Genomic DNA, 24,946 nt, shown 5'->3' with positions numbered 1-24,946 from the left:
CCCACACCCCCCCACACCCCCGTTGCCTTTCTTTCATGTCATCTGTCTTCCGTGTGGGGACTTTGCAGCTTGGACTCCCACAGCTGGAGGACGTCATGTTAGAGTTCAGCTGCATCATGCCTGTTAGGTGCTCCTCAAGTGCTTGCTGAGTGCCACGGTCCAGGCCGTGTCCCTCTGAGTCTTCTCCGCAGTGGCAGCACTTGAGCAGGCACAGGACAGGAAGTCAAGGGACATTTGTTTGCTGGCAAAGGTCTGGTTCCGGAGTTTTCTCGGGGAAACCCCTTCACCATGGTTGGTGCAAGGCGGCCACCAGCACTTGCTCCAGTCTCAGGGTTTCAGTGCAGAGGATGAAGGGCTGATGGTTCCAGAATGTTAGCTCTAGAAGGACTGGAAACAAGTGATCTCCCTGAGCAAACGAAGAGACAGGAAGAATGGGCGATTCGTCCAAAAATCCAAGTGAAGAATGCTGGCCTCTCTCCATCCATTACCACCCCGGCCCCTCCCAACTGCCCCAGGTGATCTGGGGAAACCCACTCCGCCCTGTCTCGGGGGTGGGCTAATGACCCCAATAGCCAATCAGCACATTCCAGCCTTCTGGCTATGGTGATTGACATGGGGTCCAGCCCAAGGCTTAAGCTAGCCCAGTTGGCCCAGCTTCTGTTGGAGGGGAGGGGAGCCCCATGTCTGCAAAGCAATGGACCATTCCATACCTGGAACGTCTACGAGAATTTTCATTTACGCAATCCAACAGATACTCTTTTTGAAATGTATTATTGGGCATTCCTGTTCATTACCATGTAAATAGTGCTCACAAACAGAACAGAAATAATTCGGGAGGTACAGAGGCACCTCTAGAACCTAGGTCTCCTAATTCCTGCCCAGTGATCATTGCAGGAATCCCAGCTGAACCAATCATATTCACGTAACGGATGCACCATGAATCATTGGAGCAGGAACAGACATATCAGAGACGGTGCTTTATTAATGCATTGCAAATGGACCAAGGATTCCAAGTCATATCCTGTCTGGGCCCACCAAGCTAGGTCTGCATCTTCGCTGGGAGAATATATGCTGTGTGACAGAGCCCCTCAGGAATCAAGGAACACCCCGTGCTGCTCACCTGCTCTGTCCCTTCGACACTTGCCCCTGCAAGCTGCGACAGCCTCCACCCAGCAGTGTCTGCCAGGATAGCAGCATTATGAGTGAACTAGATTCTTCCAGAGGACACCAGGAAGAAATGCATCGGTCACAGTGCCCTGTGGCTGACTCAGGCACAATCTGTACCCAAAACTCCAATCCTGGGACCATGGCTCCTCCTCCTACCTTGACAAGTGCAGGGTAGTGAAGAGCATCGTTCCTGGAGCAATAGAATTAAAGGGGTGAGGCCAGCCCAGGACTCTTAGGCTTGAGCAGGCCAGACAGCCACATGCCCCGGCTGTGTAGCCACCTCATTCAGACCCTTGGCCACACCAGGGTTGCCCCCTCCAGGCCTCCCGGTCTCCATGTCCAGCAACCTCCTCTGCATAATTGAGGGTCTGGGGTCCTGCAATCACCCACCCTTCGAGGCTAGTGCTTTGGGCAGGTCCTGGGAGAAGGGGAGGAGCCCAAGATGCCTATCTGCTGCCTCAGATTGCCTGGAGGAGGTTTCTTCCTTCAGACCTCCTGGCAAGGGGGCCCAGTGAGGGTGGTGAGGGAGCCAGGCAAACCGCACTGAGGTCAGAGTTGAGTTCTCTGTCCTGGGAGGCCACCAGGGCTCTTGGGTACCAGGGAAGGGGAGAGCCCCGAGAGCTGCATAGTCAGGAAAGACCTGTGAGGAGGTGGCACCTGGGTGGGACAGAGAGAATGGGTGGAGGTCAAGAGGTGGACGAAGCAAGCCCTCCTGCCAGGTGTCCTGTCGGACCCCCAGGCCAGCTTGGCAGGTTGAAGGGTCCCCGGCCAGGTTGATGGAAGCGGGTCTCTCACCAACCGGAAGCAAGGACCTTGCAGAGTGTCAAGCCCTGTGCAGAGGGTCTGACTTTGGTGACAGCCTGTCAGGGAGGGTCAGCAGCAGCAGGGAGTCCTCAAGGCCTGGTCCTGGAGTCTCAAGGCAGATGTCATGGTCCCAGGGGAACTTTGTTTGCAGTTAAGCAAGAGATTCCCTTAGATCTTTCGACTAGTTCTTTGGTCACATTACTTCACCTTGGGCAGACTCCATTTCCTCTTCTGTAGAATGGGTGGGTAACCTGATAGGCTTTTGTTGACTAGTCTCCAAAAATCATGAGTTGAGAACAGAAAAGATCTCTTCATTTGCAAAGTCCCTGCCCTCTGATTTTCTAGATATTTCTACCCTATCTGCCTCCATGCACTGCCTGCCTGGGGCTGGATGGAGCATCTCAGATGGGCCAATGAAGCCCACATGTCCATCAGCAGGTACTAGATGTCCCCAAGGACATTCCTGACTGCAGCAGTAATGCCACCAGCTCCAGGCACCCCAGCTGCACTACAGGGCAGGCTCCCCACACCCAGAGGTTTAAAGGGCCAGCTCCCGGCCTCCCCATTCAGTGGGGCATAGCTGCAGCCTGGTGTACAGCAGTGACAGTGGCAAGCCTGCCTTTCCCCGGGCACAGGTGTGGCTGCCACAGAACAGCCTCTCTGAACAGATACAGGCAGCGGCTCTGCATTGGGAGGCTTGCAGAGCAGGAGATTGAATGGAGCCTCTCAAGACCCGCTAGGACCGCATCTCAGCTGTGTGGCCTTAGACGAGTTACTCCCATGTGTCCCATCTGCCATCCAGGACCTTGGTGAGAACTGCAATATGGGTCTCTGGCTCACACATGGAGCCCCCCCCCCCTTACTGTACCAATGACATTTTTCAGATGTCACCCCACTGGCTCCTCCCCACAGTTTCCTGAGGAAGGGGCTATGACCATCCCTAACTCCTGGAGGAGAGATCAGACTGACTCTTGCCTTGTTTCAGCTGTGTGATCCGGGGCCTCTGGGGAACCCTGCGCACTTGTCCTTCACTCCAGGCAGGTCAGGGGATGGGTTGGGACCCGAACATCAGGGGTCCTGGCTGCTGGACCACCAGCCCAGCAAGGGGCAGGACTATGGTCAGGTCCAGTCATAGGACACAAGCTGGACTTCGTCACCAGGCAAGCAAGGTCCCTTCAACCCCAACCTAACCCTGGTTCTTCTCCACTTGGGAGAAGAGGAACATGAGGATCAGAGTCTCTCTGGCTGCCCCGGGTCACCTGGCTGGTGGGAGCCTCAAGCATCCCTCTCCCAGAGAAAGAACAAACAATTCGACACATGGCCCGAACCTGGGCTGCAAATGACAGCACTTTTATTTATGACAACTGGCTGGCCAAGCTCAAAATGACCAGTGGGAAAAGCCAGTACTTTGTGGGTGACTTTGTCACCAGATGGCTTAAGAGAAGAGCGCCTTTGTCTGTTGCGGGGAGGAGGGGCTCAGCCTCCCCTCTGTGATGTCTTCTGAAGTCATTAGGGGACTTAAAACAGGAAACTGCTGAGACGTTTTCATCAGGCAAATACTGTGCTCCTACTAGAGAATCCTGAGAATAAAGAGAGATGGTCTGGGCGAAGCCTCAACTCCTCCCCTCCAGAAGGTAACCAGGAGCCTGTTTGTTTCAGCAAACACTCCCTTCCTGAGCGCTGGAGTCCACCCTCAGGAGCTTGCCATGTGCATGGGTGCAAGATTTTTATTTTTATTTAACCTTTATTTAACATTTTTTCTTTTTAATTGACACATGATAATTATTCATATTTAGAGATCACAGTTTGATGCTTCAATTTCTGGCCACAACAGAGAAAGATCAAATTTGAGGAATTGGCACATCCATCACCTTAAACATTCATCATTTCTTTGTGTTGGGAACATAAAAAATCTATTTTGACATTGATATGTCATGCTATCAAAATATCATTGCTAACTCGTCACCTTGCTGTGCAATAGACCAACAGAACTTAGTTCTACTTTCTGTAATTTTGTACCTACTGGCCAATGTCTCCCTCCCACCCCCGCCAACCTCTGGTAACCACCACTTTACTCTCGACTTCTCTTTAGAGTCCACAAATGAGCGAGATCATGCGGTCTTTGTTTTTATGTGTCTGGCTTATTTCACTTAACACAATACCCTCCAGGCTCATGCCCAGGTCCCTTATCCTATAGACTATTTTGGACACCTCTTGGGTGCCACGTCAGTGGAGACCAGTTCTGGGTGGGCTGGTGGCAGCTTTGTGCAGAAGTGAGAACCTGTCTATGTGGCCAACCTGCAGCTGTTCCAATGCGGAGCCACCCAGTGTTCACGCGTGCCCAGCTCAGAAGTGTGGCAGGCTCTATCCTTGCCTGATGGGAGATGGGAGATGATGGACAACAGCTCGCCCTTTGGTCTCCTGGGTGGACAGTGCTGAGCCACATTTTATAAGGCTGCTGTGGGTGAAGCACCAGCTGCCCACACATCAGGCAACTCAACAACCTGGTCTCCACTTGGGTCCCCGCCTCCCCTTTCTCTTTCTAGTTCCTTCCTTGTAATCCTTAACAACCATTTGCAAGAAAGCTACCTGTGTCCCACTTTCAGCTCTTCTCATAGGGAGCCCAGGCTATAACAGTGTGTTGTCATGCTGTCTATGAAAATTTTTTGAGGACAATTTTTTTTTTGCATATATTGGTTCTACAGGTTTAGCTTTGGTATTGAAGAAAATATCAACCAAAATAATTGTAGAAGGTCACTATCACATTTGGTTACATTTTATCAAAAAAATTTTTAAATGGTAAGAGAAAGATCTGTTATCATGCTTGATAATTTGTATCCACCTTTCCCTGATTTATTAAAGGCTTAGCCCACAAAGAGATTGAACTTTTTATTTTGAAATAATTTTAGATTTACAGAAAAGCTGCAGAGGTAGTATAAAGTTCCTTTTACATATTTTCCTCCTTCCTTCCTTCCTTTCTTTCTCTCTTTCCTTCTCCCCCTCCCCTCCCCTCCCCTCCCTCCCTCCTCTCCTCTCCCCTCCCTCTCCTTCTCCCCTCCCCTTCCCTCTTCCCTCCCCTCTCCTTCTTCCTTCCCCTCCCCTCCCTCTTTCCTCTTTCTCCCCCTCCCCTCCCCTTCCCCTCCCCCTCCCTCTCCTACCTCCCCTTTTGGTGTTACTTTTGCTGCTTTACACTGCCACATAATTTCCCATGGGAGGTGGGAGGCCACACCCCCAGCCACCCCAGGCATTAACCCCAGGCATGGGCCAGTCCCCTACCACCGACTAGTCTGTTAATGGGCAAGTACCCACTGGCAGGCCACAACAGCAATGGGGAGGCTGTCCAGGGCCTCTTGGTTTCCCTGATCCTGAAAGAGAAGTGCCTATTCTTCCTCTGGGTGTAGTTAAGTCTGGACTTGATTCTTGGGTCAGCTGTTGCATCTTGTAAACCAAGATCGTCCTTAGGAGAAGCCAAGAGGGGACCTCTGTGGGAAGAGATGAGAGAAGCAAAAGTCTTTGAGACCCTGCCCCTGGCCCCACGATGGAGCACATCCCTTGATGTTGAGCCAACTGTATTTTCTTCTCTCCGACATCTCAACTGGACTCCACGTTGTTAGCATCACCTTAATGACTGTCTGACATGTGATCTAATGAATGTGCCTTAACTTATGTAACTAAACCCTGAGCCCAGCCTTAGGCGAGAGCAGATGGCATTAGCCATAGCAGCACAGCAATGGCAGAATGCGCTTGTGACCCTGAGGCCGCACTTGAGGAAGTTCCCTGCAAGATCAAGAGCTTCAAATTCAGACAGCTCAGCTTCGCCCAGCCGTGCCTTGCCAGGGGGCTCCCTTTGTAAACCCCCATTTACTCTGTCATCTGTCCAGGAGGCAGGGACCATGGCCATCTTATGTGACACTTAAGCGGCTGCCTCCTAACCCCAAGCTGTAGAGTAAGATGCCTTTTCCAAATGTGGATGTGCCTGGAACACAGCAGGTGCTTAATAAGTGGGGGTCGCCTTCCTTCCACTTAAAGCCTGTTTTGGACCATCATAGACAGGAAAGCACTTGTGTTCTTCCCATTTTGAAGTCTGTGCGCTGGGGGGAGAGGTTAAACTACCTGCCAAGGTCACTCAGGCAGTGGGGAGCTTGCATTTGGGTCCCACTGGACCAAGCCTCTCCTGGGAAGCAGATCTGGACCCTGTACTCATTGCTGGGGGGGGGGGACTGGCTGCCCCAGGGGTCTGAGTCCTACAGGGCCCTGACTTCTGCGTCTGATCATGTCTGGGGGCTCCTTGGACCTCACTGTCCTTGCTGTCCAGTGGGAGCTGGTCCTAGCAGAGGGAGACCACCTATGTCTCCTGTCACAGGGGTCCTGGAGGCCCCTTTGATAGGTGGCTTTGGGTTCTCCTCCCTACCAGCACACCCCCAGCTAGGAAGATAACAGGAGGGTCCTGGGGGGTCTCAGCCTCCCCTCGGATGGGCTTTGAGAGGAGAATCTGGGAGAGGTTGAGTGGGTCCCTCCAGGGACACGGCAAGGAACCATGTCGGTACTGGGAAGGAAGAGGGCTGCCCCGCCCCACATGGCCCAGAGTCTGTCTCCGATGGGAGCCCTGGCCAGTGTGAGCAGGGCACAGCAGTGGACTCACCCTCACCAGCGGTTTCCGCAGGCCTGGGGCCTTGGCTGGAGGTGCCTGACGATCCAACAGAAGCTGAGTCAGCAACGAGGAGGACCTAGAAGCCCATCCCAGATGCCCTCCTCCCGTTTCTACTCATCCTTCCATTAGAGCCTCTGAGCCAGCCCAGCCCAGTCCAGAACAGAGCCGGGGCTCCTGGGAGCCTCTATGGCAGCTGTAAGGCCACCCTTGTGGCCCTGATGGTTGCTGATGGCTTCTAATTATTTTTCCTGACCTTTATTCCTTGGATCTGGCCTTGGACGCTTGGAAATCATGACATTTCACTTTTCCCCCATGAGCCCAACTAAACACCCCTGATGCCTGGGGGACCCCCCCTTGCACTCTAGTTCTGGGAGCCCTACCGAGTGGCTCTCTGATCCCCTTGTAGGTGGGCCACGTGGGCAGACGTGGCAGACCCTAACTCCAGGCCTGACCGGGCACCGTACATTCATCCTAACTTTTCTGAAGCCCCGTGGCATGGTGGACGGGTCAGGTGCCAATGGCGTCCATGTGAGTGGCTCCAAGGGGCTCACTCTCAAGCCCAAGATGGGGCCAGCAGGCCAAAGCAAGGGCTCCTCAGATACCCATGTAGGAGGACCCCCCTGAGCCAGGGCCTGTACTGGGGACTGAGCACAGAGCTGCAGACTGGGGATCCTCCATGGTTCCCAGCCCACCACCACAGGTCCAAGATGGCTACAGCTGAAAGGGCTCTGAGAAGTCACCCTGTCCAGCCCCTCAGGGTAGTTGGGAAGTCGAGGCATGGAGGGGGGCCCTGGTTCCCCGCCCAAGGCTGTTGCCACCGTTCCAGGCAGCCCTTTGAGTCAGCCTTCACCCCCCAGGCAGCTGGGCGATTCGGAGAGGAGAGCAGAGAGGGGGTGACTGAGTCAGGAACGAGGAGGTGACGGAGAGGAGTGCAGAGATGCTGGTGAGCGCCAGCATCTCACCCGGGGCCAGGCCCAGCCTGGTCACTGTTAGCATCTCCTCATGGGACCTGGTCCTGCTCTTTCCATGGAGCCCTGGGGAACCCAACTGTGATGGTCTAGACGTGGTGTCCCCCAAAAGCTCATGTGTGGGCTGAGAGCCTTCACCTAATCAGGGCTGTTAATCCCCGGATAGGGATTGACTGAGTGGTGACTGCAGGCAGGTCGGGTGTGGCTGGAGGAGGAGGGTCCTGGGGACAGGCCTTTGGGGTGCATATTTTGTGAGCTGAGCTTAGTCTCTCTTGCTTCCTGGGTCCCAAGTTCTTAGCTGCTTCCCTCTGCCACACTCTTCCGCCATGATGTTCTGACTCACCTTGAGCCCCGAGGAATGGAGCCACTTTCTATGGACTGAGACCTCTGAAACCCAGAGCCCTAAATAAACTTTTCCTCCTCTCATTGTTCTTGTCAGTGAACAAAAAATGATTAAAACACCAACCTCCCAAGGGGCTTAAAGTCCCAGCAGCAGAGCAGCTACTTCCCAACCACTGTACCCAATGTGGAGTGTGGGAGGTGTCTGAGGACAGCTACTAGATCTGCTGGGGTCCGAGCCAGTGGCTTCTCCCCACCCGCCCTGTGTCAGAGAGCTAGTGTGCTCCTGGGCTGCCACAGGCCTGGTCCCAGGAGCTCTGGCCCAGCCAGCTGTGAATTTCCCAATCTTTCCCCCCACCCCACCCCCTGGATTTTCTGGCCTGGCAGCTCTTTGAGGGAAAGGCTGGCTCCCTTGGGGACACTCAGGGCCAAGGAGTGGTCTCAGCCGCTCACGGTCCAGGGCAGCTATCCAAACTCACATGCCCAAATACCAGACTCACGTTCAAACCAATGGACAGAATGTTCTGGCAGGGAGACTGGAGGCTTCACAAGGCGGCTCACAGAGACACTTGTTTATCGGCTGTCCACCCACCGTGTGTTATTCCAGGTCTTCCCACATGAGGGACACGAGGGCCTTGCATCTGGTAGATGGAAATGTGTGGTCCTGAACATCCAGGATCTGAATGCAGGTTCCACCGCTCCTGGAACACAACTGGCATCTTGCTGAGCCTTGGTCCCTGCACCTGCAGGATGGGGGTGCACCCTCTGTCACCTGACCACGGCTTAGTCTCACCCCGGGTTTATGGCTGTTCCTACCACAAATAAGACCGCGAGAGTAGCCACTAAACCCATGTTCACAAACCCTTTACAAACTGACAAGGACACTTTTTTGGGAGGGAGAAATGAAATAATTCTAACTGTAACAGCGCGGCAGGCTGAATAAATGTCTCCCCACCCCAGCTCCCAACGCAAACATGGAGAAGTGCTGCCTACTAGCCAACAGATCACTGTGAACAAGGGGTTTTGTCTCCTTTTTACTGTGATAAAATACATACAGAATTTGCCATCTTCACCCTTTATAAGTACAATTCAGTGACATTAAATACATTCACAGTGCTGTTGCCACTGTCACCACCATCCACTTCCAGGACCCTTTTCACCTTATAAGATGGAAACTACCCCTCTGAAAACTCCCTCCCCATCCCCCACCCCTTCGACTCTGGTGCCCGCCACTCTGCTCTCTTCCTCTCTGTGAATTTGACTTCTTTAAGGAATTCATAAACATGGAATCACAAATTTGTCCTTTACTGACTGGCTTATTTCACTTAGCACAGTACCCTCGAGGTTCGCCCATGTTGTCCCACGCATCAGAATCTCCTCCCCTTGTGAGGCTGGGTGGTGTTCAGTTGCACATATTGTCCACCCGTTGTTGCTGATGAGCCTTGGGCTGTTTCTGCTTTGGGCTCGTGGGAACAATGCTGCTTATGCACGTGGGTGGACAATTGCTTCTTCAAAATACTCGTTTCAAATATTTTGATTATGCATCCAGAAGTAGAAGTGTTGGGTCATATGTTAGTTCTATTTTTAGTTTTCTGATCAAACGTCAGTTCTATTTTTAGTTTTCTGAGGACGCTCTGTACTGTTTTTACCAACAGTGTGCAATCCTCCACATCCTGGGCAGAACTTGTTGCTCTGTTTTGATAGTGGCCATCCTGATAGTGGTGTGTGGTGGTATCTCATTCTGATTTTGATTTGCATTTTTCTAACAACTAATGATGTTGAGTAGGCTGCCTTGGCAGGAATCTCAAGTCAGAAATATGAAACTCAGCAGAGTACCAGGGAAACCCCTGGATGGAAAGATAAACCACCCTGCAGGGCTTGTCCCCCGACCTGGGGCACAAAGGAATCCTTTGTAAATCACCTGCTGGGGATGGAGCATGCATGACCAAGCATGGGTCCCATGAGGAAACAAGCCCCAGATTCTACCCCAAGAATAGAATGGGAGAATAACAGGAAGCCTACAAAATCAGCATCCTCTAAATAGTTACAGGTGAAAGGACCAGAAAAACTAAAGAATGATCAGATACTTTGGAAAAAGAAAGAGGAATGTTGCAAAATAACCAAATAGAATATCTGCACATAAAAGGTATAATGATGGAAATGAAAACAGGTGAATGGTCACAGCTGAAAGAAGAATTAGTGACCTGGAAGAAGAAAAAAAAGGAAGTAGGTGGGGAAATATTTATTGCATGGACACCTGAGCAGATGCAGGGATTTCATAGGTCTCTGATTCACAATCTAATCAGAAGAAATCTCTGTGTGTGTGTTTGTGTGTGTGTGTGTGTGTGCTGAAAGTAAAAGATGGGTGTGTGTATGTGTGTCTGCCCATTTGGGCAGGTTGTCAGAGGAGCCTCAGAAAACATGGACTCCGGATGACAGTCTATAAAAGATGGTCATTGTGACCTTGCTTTGAGATCATGTCTTACCTGGTCACACATTAATCCATAAGCTTCTCAATTTTAGTGGCCAGTTTCATATGATTTTAATTCTATTCCATCTCCAGCACTTACATTTCCCCCTTCTGGGATGTCAGGACCCAATGATGGGTCAGTGGAGGACACAGAACCCCTTTAGTGGCTTCCCGTTTTCTCACATGGGGCTGGGGGGGACACTGTCGGCTGGAGGAGGGTGAGCACTTTCAAAAGCCTCCCAGGGTGCCCGCCTCTGCGTGTGCTTCCTGACTGATCCCTGAGATCTCCGCCCTGGATTCCACCCCCTTGGCCCTGTCATCTGGGTTAACAGCCATGCAGAAGGCACAGCTTGGAAGCCTGCTGGCAGGTTGGGGAGTGACTGTACCCGTCTTCCTGCCCATGCTTCTGCCCTGCTCCGAACCATCTCCCAAGGAACGGAGGCTGTGTTTTTTTGTTTTGTTTTGTTTTACTGAACTAAGCAAACACAGTAGCAAAGTGATTATGTCTTTGAAAAATGTTGAAGAATAACAACATTGGGTCCTTCCCAAGACAGCTCCTCCTCGGGCTGCATCACCCGGGGGACAGATACTCAGCCTGGGCTGAACCCAGGAGACCATCAGAGGAAAAGATCTTCACCATGAGCAAAGACCTTCTTTCCAGGATTTGGAGGACAGGCACCTCATCTCTGCAGCAGTGCGGGTGGTGGGCTGGTGTTCCCCTGCCTGGTGCCTCATGGCCTGTGTCATCTTGGGTGAGTCACTTCTCTGAGCCCCAACTTTTTGTCTGACCAATGGAAATATGAAATAGTGCCAGATCACAGAGGGGTGAGGACCAACTGAGACTCTGTGTGCAAAGCACTGTGGGAAGCTCTTATGCTTGTATTCATTGTGGTGTGCTGGCTCTGGTCTCCATCTTTGCCCTTGGCTGCTGTCTGGGGGAGGCCATCAGCTGGCACAGCCATAGGATTTGAGATGACATAGGTACTGTGTTGCCAATAGGGGAGCTTTGTGCTGGCCCTTCTGCAAGTCCCTCTCTTAGACCTTACAGATTTTTATTGCCAATGTGTCTCCAGCATCTCATGCAGCAACTGGCCTCAAATCAATAATTTGGGATTAGAGAAGACTAATCATTAAAAGCAAAACAAAATATCACTGCATCTCAACTTTGGGACTATTTTGGAGATTAGCTTTTGGAAGATGGAGATGAAAATATCAGTTTTAATAAGAGGCTGGACAGAGGTTGTGGCCCTGTGGCAGCACCAGGGTGAAACCTAAATTGGACTCAGTCTCCCCCAGTCACTGTGTGTGCTGTACCCTTCCATGTGCCCAGGAAGGCCACCAGCTCCTGCCCTGTGCTGGGAAGTAAGGGGCGAACAAGGAACTCAGGAATTCCCCTCCTCCTGTGACTCCAGGGGTGGAGAGGGTGACACAGGAGAGAGACTGGGGCCTGCAGACTAAGGAGAGTCAATCCAATAGGGCAAGGTCTGACTGCAGTGAGGTCAGGGTGTGAGGGCTTCCTGGAGGAGGTGCCAGGTGTCCTGAGGCAAGCAGCACAACACAGCACCTGGAGACCCAAGCTTGGCTCTGCAGTCAACCAGGCTCAGTATGCCCTTGTCCTAGGTTCAGTGGACACCTGGACAACCCACAGCTCCCCTCCCTTCTAACAGCCATGGGAGCAGCCACATCAACTCTCCTTTCCAAGAGGATATTCTGGAGAGATCGGACTCCGTGATTAGGGGGCGATTAGAAGAGCTAAAGGTGCAATATCCACTAAGCTGTGAGGCAGACAGCAGGGTGTTTACAAGCACTGAAGTAGGAAGCCAGGGCCACAACTGGCTCAGAAGACAGAAATGGGCATGTTGGTGGCCACACATACATGTGCATCACATGCCCACGCCCATACACAGTGTGTGTTTAAGGAGTTCAGAGTGGTGGACTGCGTGTTTGTGACGACCCCCATGCACACAGTGAGTGTATGCAGACAGGGCTTACAAATACGTGTTGGCAGCCGGGCATGGTGGCACTCGCCTGTAATCCCAGCAGCTCAGGAGGCTGAGGCAGGAGGATCATGAGTTCAAAGCCAGCCTCAGCAATGGCAAGGCTCTAAGCCACTCAGTGAGACCCTGTCTCTAAATAAAATACAAAATAGGGCTGGGGACGTGGCTTAGGGGTTGAGCATCCCTGAGTTCAATCTCTGGTGCCCAAAAAGAAAACCAAACGCATGTTTCTGGATGAATGCTCTTGTTGTACATATGAATGTGCACTGCATCCTCAAGGGGTGGATCTGTGTATCCAGAGCTGACTGTCAACTTAACCAGGCAGCACAGAGACAGCACGGGTATGTGTCCAACCAAGTCGGGTGCCTGTGCACAGACACCCTAGGGAGGTGTGCGCGTAAGGGACACGTCTCCATACCATGTCAATATGTGTTGGGCACACACACTCCACAATGGGTGTCTAAACATCAGGTGTGTGTGTGGACCTGCTGCAGCATGTCACATGTGTCCATATGCATGTGTGACCTGAAATCAATCCAGAAAGAGAGATGCACTGTTCCCTGAGAAGTTCCACAGGAGGGCAGAGCCACTCCCCTTCCTCCCGCTGGCTGGGTGTTGATGTGAACAGTGGTAAACAATGAATCTTCCCTCTTAGGCAGCCGTGAATGGGCAGGTTCCCGTCTAGGAGCAGGTGTGACATCACTACCAGAAGGAACAATGCATGCCACATGAGACCCTGGACAAGGCGGAAGCCTACATCTATAGTAGGAAGCAGCCCTTGGTCCAGAGAGGGGCTTTCAGAGACTGGTGTTGGCCCAGCCCCGGCTGGCTGGTGCTGCTGGGTCCCACGTTGATCACACCCCGGAAAAAAACAAGTGCACTCAGCCCCAGGCCCTGGCGGCCTCCCCACCCCACTGTGACCCTGGTGTTCAGCAGTCCCAGACTGCTTCTTGTGAGATCCAACAGACAGTGGGAGTGTGGGACGGCAAGGAGGCGCCCTGTCCACGGGATTGGCCCCTGGGTGGGGCAGCAATGTGGACTCCGGGGGCATGAGGTGATCCTCACTCCTGCACCATCAGGAACACTGAGCATGGTCCTTGGTCCTTCCCAAGACAGCTCCTCCTCGGGCTGCATCACCTGGGGAACAGACACTCAGCCTGGGCTGAACCCAGGAGACCACGAGGGCTGCAGGATGGGCTTTGAGTGCTCTCTGGCCTGGGTCCTGCCTCTTCCCCACTTCTGAACCTGTTTCTGAGCTCCTGGCTTTAGCTTTTCCAAATCCCACTCCTCCAGTCTACAAAATAACACCAGTCTCAGAAGTTTGGTAGAAAAATTAAACAGCATTGACATCTCGCAGGGAATTTTCTCATCAATCATGAAGTCCTACACGAATGTTATTTCAAGGCAGAGACAGAGGTAGCAAAATCACCTGATTGTCTAGGTATGTGTTCTGCCTTTTAAATTTTTAATCTGGGATGTACCTCATGTGGCAGGTAGTTACATAAATGCCCCCTGTTGATGCTACTCCTGGCGTATGTGCCCTGGTGGCTCCTGCGATGTTGACATTGACATTGGTCTTGGCCACGTGACTGGTTGGCTAATGGGATATCAGCGGAGGTGATGAAATCCCTGGGTTGTCCTGCTGGGCATCCCCTGTGAGGGAGAAGCAGGGGCTACAGCCCACAGCCTTTGCTGGCTGCCAGGCGGGAGAGACGCCATCGAGGGTCCTCAACCCAGCTGAGCCTCCTCAGGGCTGAGTGGACGAGTCTGGGAAGATCTGCTCCAGCTGCAGAATCATGAGCACGTCCGTGCTTTTAAGTCACTCGGCTTGGGGAAGTTTGTAACTTGGCAAGAGGTAAGCAACACACAGGACGTGAGAAGCTCAGAAAGTTCCTTTCCCTGACCAGGAAGTTAACTGCTGAGGCAAAGCTAAGACGCAAGCCCCAGTTCTTCCTACCGCCTCAGTCCTTCTACCTGTTCCTTCCCTAGAGCCCGGAAGCTTCTTTCCCTAAGGCCCCTGGGGGGACTGTGGGCTGGTTTGGGAGCAGACTCCTTATAGGTTCTCTATGGGAATATTCACAGCACTGGTGTTCCAGAACACTGGAAAGAAAGAGGGTTCAGAAGGCAAGTAGGGGTGCAGAAAAGCCAGAGGGAGAATATCTTCCTTGAAAAGGAAGATAATAGTCAGAAAACTCGAGTAGTGAGGTCAGAAGATACTAGATCAGAGTCTGACCCTGGCCTCGGCTTCATTTGTGACTTTGGACAAATTGCTTCATCTGGTGAGCCTCGGTTTCCACGTCTGTAGAATAGCTATGGGGCCTCTCCCAGAAAGGCTGTGGTAGAGGGCAAGAGTTGTCCCTTGGAAACGTCCCCCTCCAAAGCTGGATAGCATGGAGGAAATTGTGTGACAGTTCCAGAACACAGAGCCATTTCTCCAGGGGTCTCACAAAGATCCAAGGCATTTGGACCCAGGAGGTCCAAACGGGTCTCATGTTAGAGGGAGCTGGGGGAAGGGGGAGGGAGGCTGGAGGGGGTGGGAAGCTCCTGTCCTGGGGTCTGTTTTCTGTCCGTCTGCCCAGAGGGCCTGGTTCAAAGGCAGTTGCATCCCCTAAGAGGTGTTGCTGATCCTGGGACCCTTGACTCTGTCAGCAAGACCCCATGACCGCACCTTCTTCACCTTTGATGGTTGACCTGTGGCCAAAAGGTCAGACATGCACATCAAAAAGCCACGCTTCCCACAGGCTAGCCAGCCATGAGGTCCCCTGGCAGCCACATCAGAGCCCACAGCTGGACCTGGGAGAGGGGAGCCCCTTCCTGAAGCCTGGCTTCACCACATCCTCATGCCTTATGCAGCGTGGATCAGCCGGCCGCAGGTAAGCACCTGCCCTTCTCCGGAATGTCTCCCTAGTCTATAGTCACTTGGTTATTGTATCGGTTTCCTAGGGCTGCTACTTTCGGATGCCATGAACTGAATGATTTGAAACAATAGAACTTAAAAAGGAAAAATAATTAGGGGCTGGAGGTGTGGCTCAGTGGTAGAGCACAGGCTTAGTAAGCAGGAGGCCCCGGGGTTCCATCCCCAGCACCGGCACCGCAAATCAACACAAGCAACAGAAATTCTCCCTCTCATGGTTCTGGAGGCCACAAGCCCCAAATCAAGCTGTCGGTGGAGCTATCTCCCTCTAAGTCGTGGGTATTCCCCTTTCTTGACTCTTCCAACTTGTGTTGTAGCTGTCAATCCTGAGCATCCGGGGGCTGCCCATGTCACCCCGAATGTCAAGGGGGTGACATTTGTTGGTTTCTCTCTCTTTTGCAGTTCTGGGAATTGAACCTGGGGGTGCTCTATCACTGAGCCACATTCCCAGCCCTTTTGAGTCTTTATTTTGAGACAGGGTCTCACTAAGTTGTCCAGGCTGGCCTTGAACTTGCCATCCTCCTACCTCCACCTCCCTAGTAGCTGGGTTACAGGCGTGGGCCACTGTGCCCAGTTCTCCTTATGAGGACATGGGCCACATTGGATGGAGATCCCACTCTAGTCCAGAGTGATCTTTACCCCACTACACCTGCGAGACCATATTCCAAATAAAATAAGGTCACACGCATATGTCCCCCATTTTAGGACTTCATCCCTTTGGGTTGGTGGCAGGGAGCACGATTCAACTCATAATAGGGACACGGTGGAAATTCGTGGAGCATTTCTCTATGGTAAACACAGTAATGGCAATAAGGATAACAGAGTCCTCGTTGGCCCTGGGGACCATTCTACAAATAGGACATCCATTAACGGATGGAAATCCCCCCACTACCCCCATGCCACAAGTTCCTGGAGGAGACAATTCCCAAATGACAGAAAATATCCTTTTCAAAAAGTCCCTAGAAGGAGACGGGGGGGGGGGCAGTTTGGGGATGGCCCATATTGGAGGTCAGGGTCACATTTGGGGGTAGAAGTGCCCGAGCTTTGCCCATCTCTCACTGTGACCGCTCCTACTGTCATGCCAGATGTCTCCAGGAGATGGCCTGCGGTCAGCCTGGAGGCCAGGGCCGGACTGAGCTGCTGCCCTCCCCCTTGGATGGGGATTTCACACCCAGGAAAATAATTTCCTGGTAAGGAGATTAGAAGGCATCGCCCGCTCTCGGGAACAGGATGGGGCCTGAGAGGCAGGAGAGGAACAGCGGGAGAGGCTGGGGGGCAGGCGGGGGCTCGGGAGGAAGTGTCACTGTCAATCAGGGCGCTGACCCATCTAATCCAGCCTCCTGGCTCTGCTGATCCCAGGGACAGATGCTGGGTAAAAAGGTGCAAACTCGGAGGGCCCGGTCCTCCCTGCAGGCCTGCAATACGGGCTCCACTGCGGAGAGCCAGCTTAATCTTGCCAAGAGATAAGCTGTCCAAAAGGAGCTCTCCACAGCTCCCGTGCGCTTCCGCTGGGCCTCACGTGCAGAACTGTGGTCAGTAACGCAGGGGACAGCAAATTCCCTTCATCCGGGGGAGTCACGCACTTGGCAGAGGCCTCGATCCAGAGTTGGGGACAAGTTGAAAGCTTTTTTGGCCCTTGATGGTGAGGTCTCCAGCCTCATTCATTCATTCATTCGTTCACTCATCTGACATGAGCCAGGATCAGATGAGCGCAGGGCCCTGATCAAGCATGGTAGGTAACTGCACATGATGACATCACCATCCATCCATCCATCTGTCCATCCATTACAGACAATGCTCCTAGGCTGGCCAGGCACTCATTTAGAGAGAGGTCATTGCAAGCGTCACTCACAGCCTCCCTTGGATACTTGGAGCCACAAACCCGAGATGAGATTTACATCTCAACATGGAACCCTCCTTCATTCTGCCCTTTTCAATTCAACCCTGCACAAGTGGTTTGTTTGATTCACTTGTGCCAAGAAACTGCTCAGGCCCCTGGAGATGCCAAAAAGAAGTAACCGGCTGGCCTTGAGGACGGAGGTACCTGTCTATAAGTAGAGTCCTCCAAGAAGACCAGGAGCACTACAGGCAGGCTCCCTAACATACAATGACCCCGCTTATGATTTTTGACTTTGCCATGGTGCAAAAATGATATGCTGAAGTTCAGTAAAACCTTACTTTGAATTTGGATCTTTTCCTGGGAGAGTGCTGTGTGCTGAGCCCCATCTTTCATCATGCTGGGCAGCAGTGAGCCCCAGCTCCTGTCGGCCACAACGTCACGGGGGGAAACAACTATGCTGTGTTGATGTTGGGTGGGTTAGGTGTGCTCAACCTATCTTTGATGTATGATATTTTCAATTTATGCCAGGTTATTGGGGTGTCACTGCACCCCAAGTGCAACATCTGCACTGCTGTGGATTGGATTACCTCCCCCTCCTAATTCAAATCTTGAACCCCCAGCCCCTACTTTGATGGTATTTGGAGATGGGGCCTTTGGAAGGTGATCACGTTCAGTTAAGGTTATTAGGGTGGGCCCCTGGTGGAATCAGTTCATTTTTAAGAGAGACCCAAGAGCTTGTGCTCTCTCTCTGTCTCCTGTCTTCTCTCTTTCTCAGCACACAAGGAGGTCATATGTATGGAGAAACCATGGACACCTATATACCAGAAAGAGTCCTCAGCAGAACCCAACCAACATGGTTGTAGACTTCCAGTCTCCGGGGCTGAGCAGATAAATCTGTGTAGTCTAAGTAGCCTGGTCTTGGTGTTTGTTAAGACAGTTTGAACAGACTCTCTCATAAGTGTTAGGGTCTAAATTGGTTAAATGGGTTATACATAAAGTACTTAGAGTTGTGCCTGGTACATACTATGCAAAATATGAGCTTCCATTATGAGTGCCGTTTGCTCTGGAAAATGGAACGGTAGTGGATAAAACTCAGAGGAGGGGAAGTGTGTGACTTCCCCCCAGCCCATTCCTTCCTACCTGCAGACCCACCCATTCAGCTCTCAGCCCACACTTTCTCAGGACCAAATGAGTTCCTTGTCCCTGTTTTTGCTTATAGTAAAGGGAAGACGCAGCTCAGACAGCCAGGATTACTCTAAGGAGGTTGGCACAGCCCTGGGGAGGGTGCCCCAGCCACCAGGAGTCAGAGGACTCCCTGAACGAGGTGGCACTAGATCTATCCCACCAGGACAAGCAGGGCTTATGGAGGCAAAGCACTTATAAAAGCCACTCCAGGAAGAGGAAGGGGGTGGGCCAAGAAAGGCAGGGAGCGTCAACACTCAGGGGTCCCCAAGTCCAAATAAGAGTGCCCAGTCGGGTCTTGGCAGGCGGCAGGCCCTCTTCTGATAGAATCCCCCACCATGACATTTGTAGAACATCCAGGTTCTGGGGCTCTTGGGACAGTTCACGTCCCCCCCCAGGGTCCTCATGAGCTGGAGAGCTATTCGAGCCAGGACCTGGCGGGGTGTCTCTGGGTCACCAGTTACCTCCTCCGGATGACCCACTGCTCCAGGTAGCCATCCGCCAGCTGGGGAGCTTTCCAAGAGCCACACGGGAGGGATTCTTCTCAGGACAGCCAGTGTCAGACCCAGATGGGGAGCTGGATGGAGGAGGTCAGGAGAAGGCAGGCTCTGGAAGGTTCTCCCAGGACTGTCTCAGGAGAACAGAAGACTACACTTAACCAGGGAAGATGAAAGACGGGAGGGATACTCATCAGAGAAGCCTGGGTGCACCTGGGGTAGAGGGGTCGGCCTCCATGGGCATAGTCCCTGCTTCTCAGTGTGGCCCTCTCCCCCTCCCACACACCTGTGGGTCAGGTACACTCACACCTGAGGCCCAGACAAGGACACTGAGCTCAGAGCAGTTGCTTGTCCAAAGTTGCATGTGGGAGCATAGTGCCTAGGCAGTCCTGAGCTAGTGGAGGCCCCTTGACCATCTGGATGAAGGGGTGAGCCAGGCTTTGACCAGACTGTTGTCTGGCCAGGAGAAAGGATGGACAAGTGGACCCTGGGTCTTTGTGGGGCACTGAGGGCGAGGTCCACTGAAGCGGAGGGGACTCAGAGAGGAGATGTTTGGACCCCAAAGCAGATACCCAAGCCAGGACCGCACAACCCTTCCTATTCACCGAGCAAGAGCAGCTAAGGCTGCTGAGGCTGGGGTGCAAGGATAGCTTTGGGCAGAGGCCTCTGCATGCAGCAGAAGGATGAAACAGACCTAAGTACCCTCCCTCTGCCCTCCCAGCCCTGTCACTTGACAGCTGTGACCTTACACAAGGTCACCTTACCACCCCAAGACTCAGTTTACCACAGATGTAAATAAGTGATGAATATCCCCTTACAGAGAGCTGTTGGGTTTGTTTGGGGTTTTGGTTTGTTTTGGTTTTGTTTTGGTATCAGGGACTGAACCCAGGGGTGCTTAACCACAGAGCCACATCCCCAGCCCTTTTTTATATTTTCTTTTGAGACTGGGCCTCACTGAGTTGCTTAGGGCCTTGCTAAGTTGCTGAGGCTGGCTTTGAACCCGAGATCCTTCTGCCCCAGCCTCCCAAACTGCTGGGATTATAGGTGTGGGCTACCACACCTGGCTGTTAGGTTTTTATATGACTGTGGATGTCAAATGTCTAGCCTGGGACCAGCTTCTAGAAGGTTCTCAGAAATGGCTGCTCCTCCCATTTTCCACCTTTGCTCTCCCTTCTTCTGTGGAACATGCCCTGCCACAGGCAGTCTGCAGCCCAGAGCTGGGACATTCTAGGAGCTGAAGACAGGCATCCAGTGAGACCCAGGCCATGGCGCGGAGGTCGAGGGCCCACCCCCTGCATTCTCATTGGCTGGTCATCTGTCACTGGTGAGCGCACTTCCCGTTTCTTGGCCTCATTTGATTATCTGTAAAACAGGAAGGAAGAGGATTGGATTGAATCAGTTTCTAAAGACTCCCCTGGCTAAGAAACAAACACTGATTGAAGGTCGTGGGGAATTCAACTTTTCAATGGGTCCAAAAAGAGTTCTTATTCCATGTGGTGGGACTCCATTCTTCCTTCTCCCATCACTATGGGTCACCTGGATTGAAGCCCGTTTCCCTTGCTACATAACGTGGCTAATGGAAGTGTCCTGTGGCAGCCTGGGTCCCTTGAGTACCCTCCCCCTTCTTTGTTAGCCTTCCTTTCTCCAGCAGGCTGAGATGTGGGAATGACAGTATGAACAGCCATCTGACTGCAAGGTCACCTGAAATGTCCTTGAAAACAGAGGCCACTCATGGTGGCCTCATGACCACTCAAGCTAGAGCAAGTCTGGGCCCTTGGGGACTTGGTGGAACAGAGGTACCAAGCCAGCCCTGGACCACCTACCTCCACCTGTTTTATGTGAGACAGAATTCCAATTCTCTTTTGCATAAGCATTGTGATTTTGATCTGCATTACTTACAACCAAAGCTTAAAAGTCACCTGCTCAGGACCAGCACAGTCTGCATATAAAGCACATGGTGTGTGAAAATAGGAGGCATCCAGAGCCTTGCTTGTATGTAAGTAGCCATCAACCCTCATGATTACACTTCACGTAATTGGCTGGTGGGCCCTGAAAACTCCAAGTGGATTCATGCAGGAGGGTGGATACATACGTGTATATGTGCATTTCCATGCGTGTGTGTGTGTGTGTGTGTGTGTGTGTGTGTGTGTGTGAGTGCTTGTGTGTGCATGCTTGCATCTGTGCATACACGTATGTGTGCCCATGCGCAGGCACACTGGTTCATTGTCATGCATGTGTGTGAATGAATATTCTTGCAAGTACGATTTAATCCTTCCCACAATTCTATGGGCTGGGTGCTGTGTCTCTTCCCACTTTACATATCCATGTGTTCATACACATGTGTGTGCTTGTGAATATGCCTCAGTCTCTCAAGGACTCATCTGTTTTGAACTAAATAGAGAAAGGCTTCTCCCACCCAGGGTGTGAGTACAGACCAAACTTCCTGATGGCAGCTCTCCTGAACAATGCAATAAATTGACTCGATCACCCCTCTTCTGGGTTGGGGGCTGGGGGACACTGGCCTCTCTCCTTCTCCATGCGTTTTCCTTGGCCCCAGCCCTCCCCAGCCCCTCCCTGTCATGATTCTCCTTGTGCTCTGTGAGTATGAGGCGTGGGCCACATGTGTGCTCAGTAAAGACCAGTGTCTAACAGGGACAGTGATTAGCGGTTCATGTATTAAGGTCATGTTTATACTTCCATTGTCAACGGTGGTCATTATTTATTTGAAATGAGGCCCTTCTCATTTCCTAGGCACTGCTACTCTGAGTAAGTGCATGTTGAAGACTTAATAATTTTCATCTGGTGGGGAGTGCAAGCTGGGGGGCCCGGGAGGGCTGAGGCTCCCCGTGGTGGACGGGAGGAGGTGCGGGCCCACAGGGGCTGCTGGCTCCACATCACAGTGAGGGAAGCGTCGCCGTGAGATAGGAGAGGGGATGGTCAAGGAGCACCTGGTGGCCTCAAATGAGCTCCAGCTTCTTGGCCCAAACAAATGACCTCCCAGGATACCAGGGGAATTTGCAGATGTGAACTCAGACCCTCTGTGAGGAATCTTGGAGAAATTGTGAAGAGCTGGAAGTTGGATAAACAACCACATTTGTCATACCCAAACAGGAAGCAAGTCCATTTTTAGTAACTACAGCTGGTAGGAGGCAGCCTGGTCATAGGGAAAGAGAACAGGGCTTGGGATAGAGCTGGGAGAGAATCTCTCTGGCTTGGGTGACCTTGTGAGAGTCCTTGACCCCAAAGTTCCTCATCTGTGAAATGGGATAGTATCACACCACACAGGCTGGTACTAACGCACTCATGAGATGACTTTCTAGAAGAGCCAGATAAATATACCACTTTTTTTTTTTCCTTCTTCTTCTTTCCCTGCAGGCCAGCTACGTTCTCGACGGAAGTGTGGAGCATTTGGAAAGGTTTTGGAAGAAATGCGTTTCTCCTGAGAAAAGACCATGACAGGCAAGTCTCTTTCCTTCTCGGTGGACTTGCACTCTTCAGAGGTCAGAGGAAGCTGTCGGCAGAAAGCGCGTCGATTGTGAGCAAGTCTTTGCAAGGTTCCTCGTGTTGGAGATGCGGGGATCAGTCACGCTATCCACCTGGGTGGCTTGTGGGGTCCGCTGGGCTCGAGGAGATAGCAGGGGAGCACTGGGGGATGTTCCACCAGGTCATTGGACTTTCAACTGGTTAAACAATTGTAGTAAGAGGAATGAGGGCTGGCCCCACGTGCACCTGGCGGAGGTCTCCCACAGCGTGACAGAGAGCTCTGTGACGGTCATCTCTTCCTGTCCTGGAGCATCATTATCAATGCATTCAATAAAGACTTAGAAAATGTACTTATCAAGTGCTCAGACGACAGAAAGAGCTGCAAAGCGGGAGAGAAAATGACTAGGCTTTGTATAAACTCACTTTTGCCTAATCCTCACAACCAGCCCGGAAGCCTGGGAGAGTTGGATTGCTCTCGGTTGCATTTGAGGAAGCTGGGGCTCAGACGGGCAAGTGACTTTGCCTGAGGCCATGTGGCTGGGGCCACAGCCAGGGATAGGGGGGCACTAAGGAAAGCCAACATTTTAAAATACACAAGAAAAAGAATCAGGAGGTTTTAGATATTTTAAAGCCGAAACATTTTCCAACTGCAGGTCGCTGATCTGAACTCTTTGCATTTATTTCCAGATTTAATCCTTCCCACAATTCTATGGGCTGGGTGCTGTGTCTCTTCCCACTTTACAGATGAGGAACACTGAGGCAGAGGGAGCTTCAGTGCCAAAGCCGTGTGGCTCAGAGCACAGAGTGCCCGTTGCCTTCTGAGTCAAGACAGCAGTCCAAAGAAGACACCACAGGCCTGAGAGGGCACTGGTCACTAAGTAGGGGGTCTGGGTAGACCACCCTATAGGGGTGACATTGAGTCTGAAGGAGGAGCCTAGAGCCATGTGAGAGGACAGCAGGTGGATTTGTTGTGCTGGTTGAGGAACAGCAAGTTGCCTGGAACAGCTGCACCAGGGGTCGAGGTCAGGGGTCAGAGCCAAGGGCAGGATTTGGGGGGCTTTGAGGTCACAGCGAAGAGTTTGGGCTCTTCTCCATTTTGTGGTGGGAAGGCCGAGCAGGAGTTTATGCAGAGAAGCAGTGATGGGGGTGGACTTTGTCTGAGCCCCCGGCCTCAGGACGCCAGCAAGGCACCCAGCTTGTACCTGGTGCCCCAGGACTTGATCACCCTGGGAGGCCCCTGTGACCAGAGGCACAGCGTGAGGCTGTTGGGCCCCCAGGTCTTCTCCACTGGCTTTCAGAAGCTCAGAACCTTACCCAGGTCCACTGGCCCGAGGTCCAAGTCCTCTTAGGGCTCCAAGCCTACTGGGAAGTCCCCAGAGCTGAGTGGGGACCTGGAGGACACATACAGGTCCCAGCCCCCAAGGTCAGGGGCTCCAGTGGAGACTGATCAGCACCATGAGCTGAACCCATCAAGATGGGATTTCCCACCAAGAAGAAGGAGAACAGCCCTGGGATTCAGACAACCAATCAGAAAAATCAGGGAGGAAGGAGAAGGGTAGGGAGGAGCCACCCAGGGAGGCGGAGATTTAGGGAGGAGGCAGGAGGAGGAGGAGCTGCCCCTGGAGGAGAGCGAGGGAAGAAAGGGGATTTGGGGAGAGGAGACCTGGAGGAGCGACGGGGAGGAAGGAGAACCAAAAGGCAGAGGTGAGCCAAGGAGGAGGGAGAGCAGGGAGCCAGGGGCCGGGAGGAGGTGGGAGGAGATGGGAAGAGAGATAATTGGTGGGGGAGGGGGACTTAGAGAGGAAGGGACCCAGGAAGGAAGAGGGTTGAAGAGAAGGGAAATGTGGAGGAGGAGGGGATGAGGGAGACTGAGCGGGAGAAGAGGAAGGGCTGGGGAGGAGGGGGAAGGAGGGAGGGAGGGAGAAGGGGGTGGGCTGGCCAGCAGTCAGGGCAACGGTTGCTTGGGTGCAGCGACAGAAAGGCCCAGCAGGGCGGCGACTTCTCTGCACTGGGCTGCTCCGTGTGGTCCCCACTAGATGAGGGGTCCTAAGAGCAGGTCCTCGCTGCCATCCACCCTGACCTCCCCTCCGGACAGTGTCCCAGAGGCAGGCATGGGCGTCGGGCACATCAAGGGGCGTCAGCTGAGCCTGGGTGGGGAGTCGCAGTCTGCTCTGGGGAGCCTACAGGGAGGTAACTCCAGAGGGCAGAGCCAGGCCAGGCAGGGGTGAGGCCGAAGGCTATTTTAGCCATCTCTGTGCACTCCAGGAAGAACAATTAACAACCACACCAAGACACGGGCTGGGTGGTGACACGCAGGCCCTCTGTCCCTGGAGGTAATCGGGGAGAGGATGAGGAGCCGCAGAGAGTCCATGGTCATTTCTACATTCAACATGGAGCACCTACTGTGTGCAAGGCCATGGGCAGGGTGCTGGGAGCACCCAGAGAGATCAGACCCAGCCCTGCCTTCAAGGTGCCACTCTGTGACAGATATAGATCATTTAACAGAACATTCTGTGTAGTATGATACATGCAATGGCAGTAGTCACTGAGTATTAAAATCTAGGAGGGCTTCCTGAAGGAGGTGCTGTGGGTCTAAAGACATCAAGAAACAGTGGGAGCCAGCTAGCTCATGGC

Source organism: Marmota marmota, unplaced genomic scaffold (genome assembly GCF_001458135.2).
Source record: "Marmota marmota marmota unplaced genomic scaffold, marMar, whole genome shotgun sequence".
Taxonomy (NCBI): domain Eukaryota; kingdom Metazoa; phylum Chordata; class Mammalia; order Rodentia; family Sciuridae; genus Marmota; species Marmota marmota.
The sequence above is the reverse complement of the archived record's forward strand: the minus strand, read 5'-3'. Positions refer to the sequence as shown.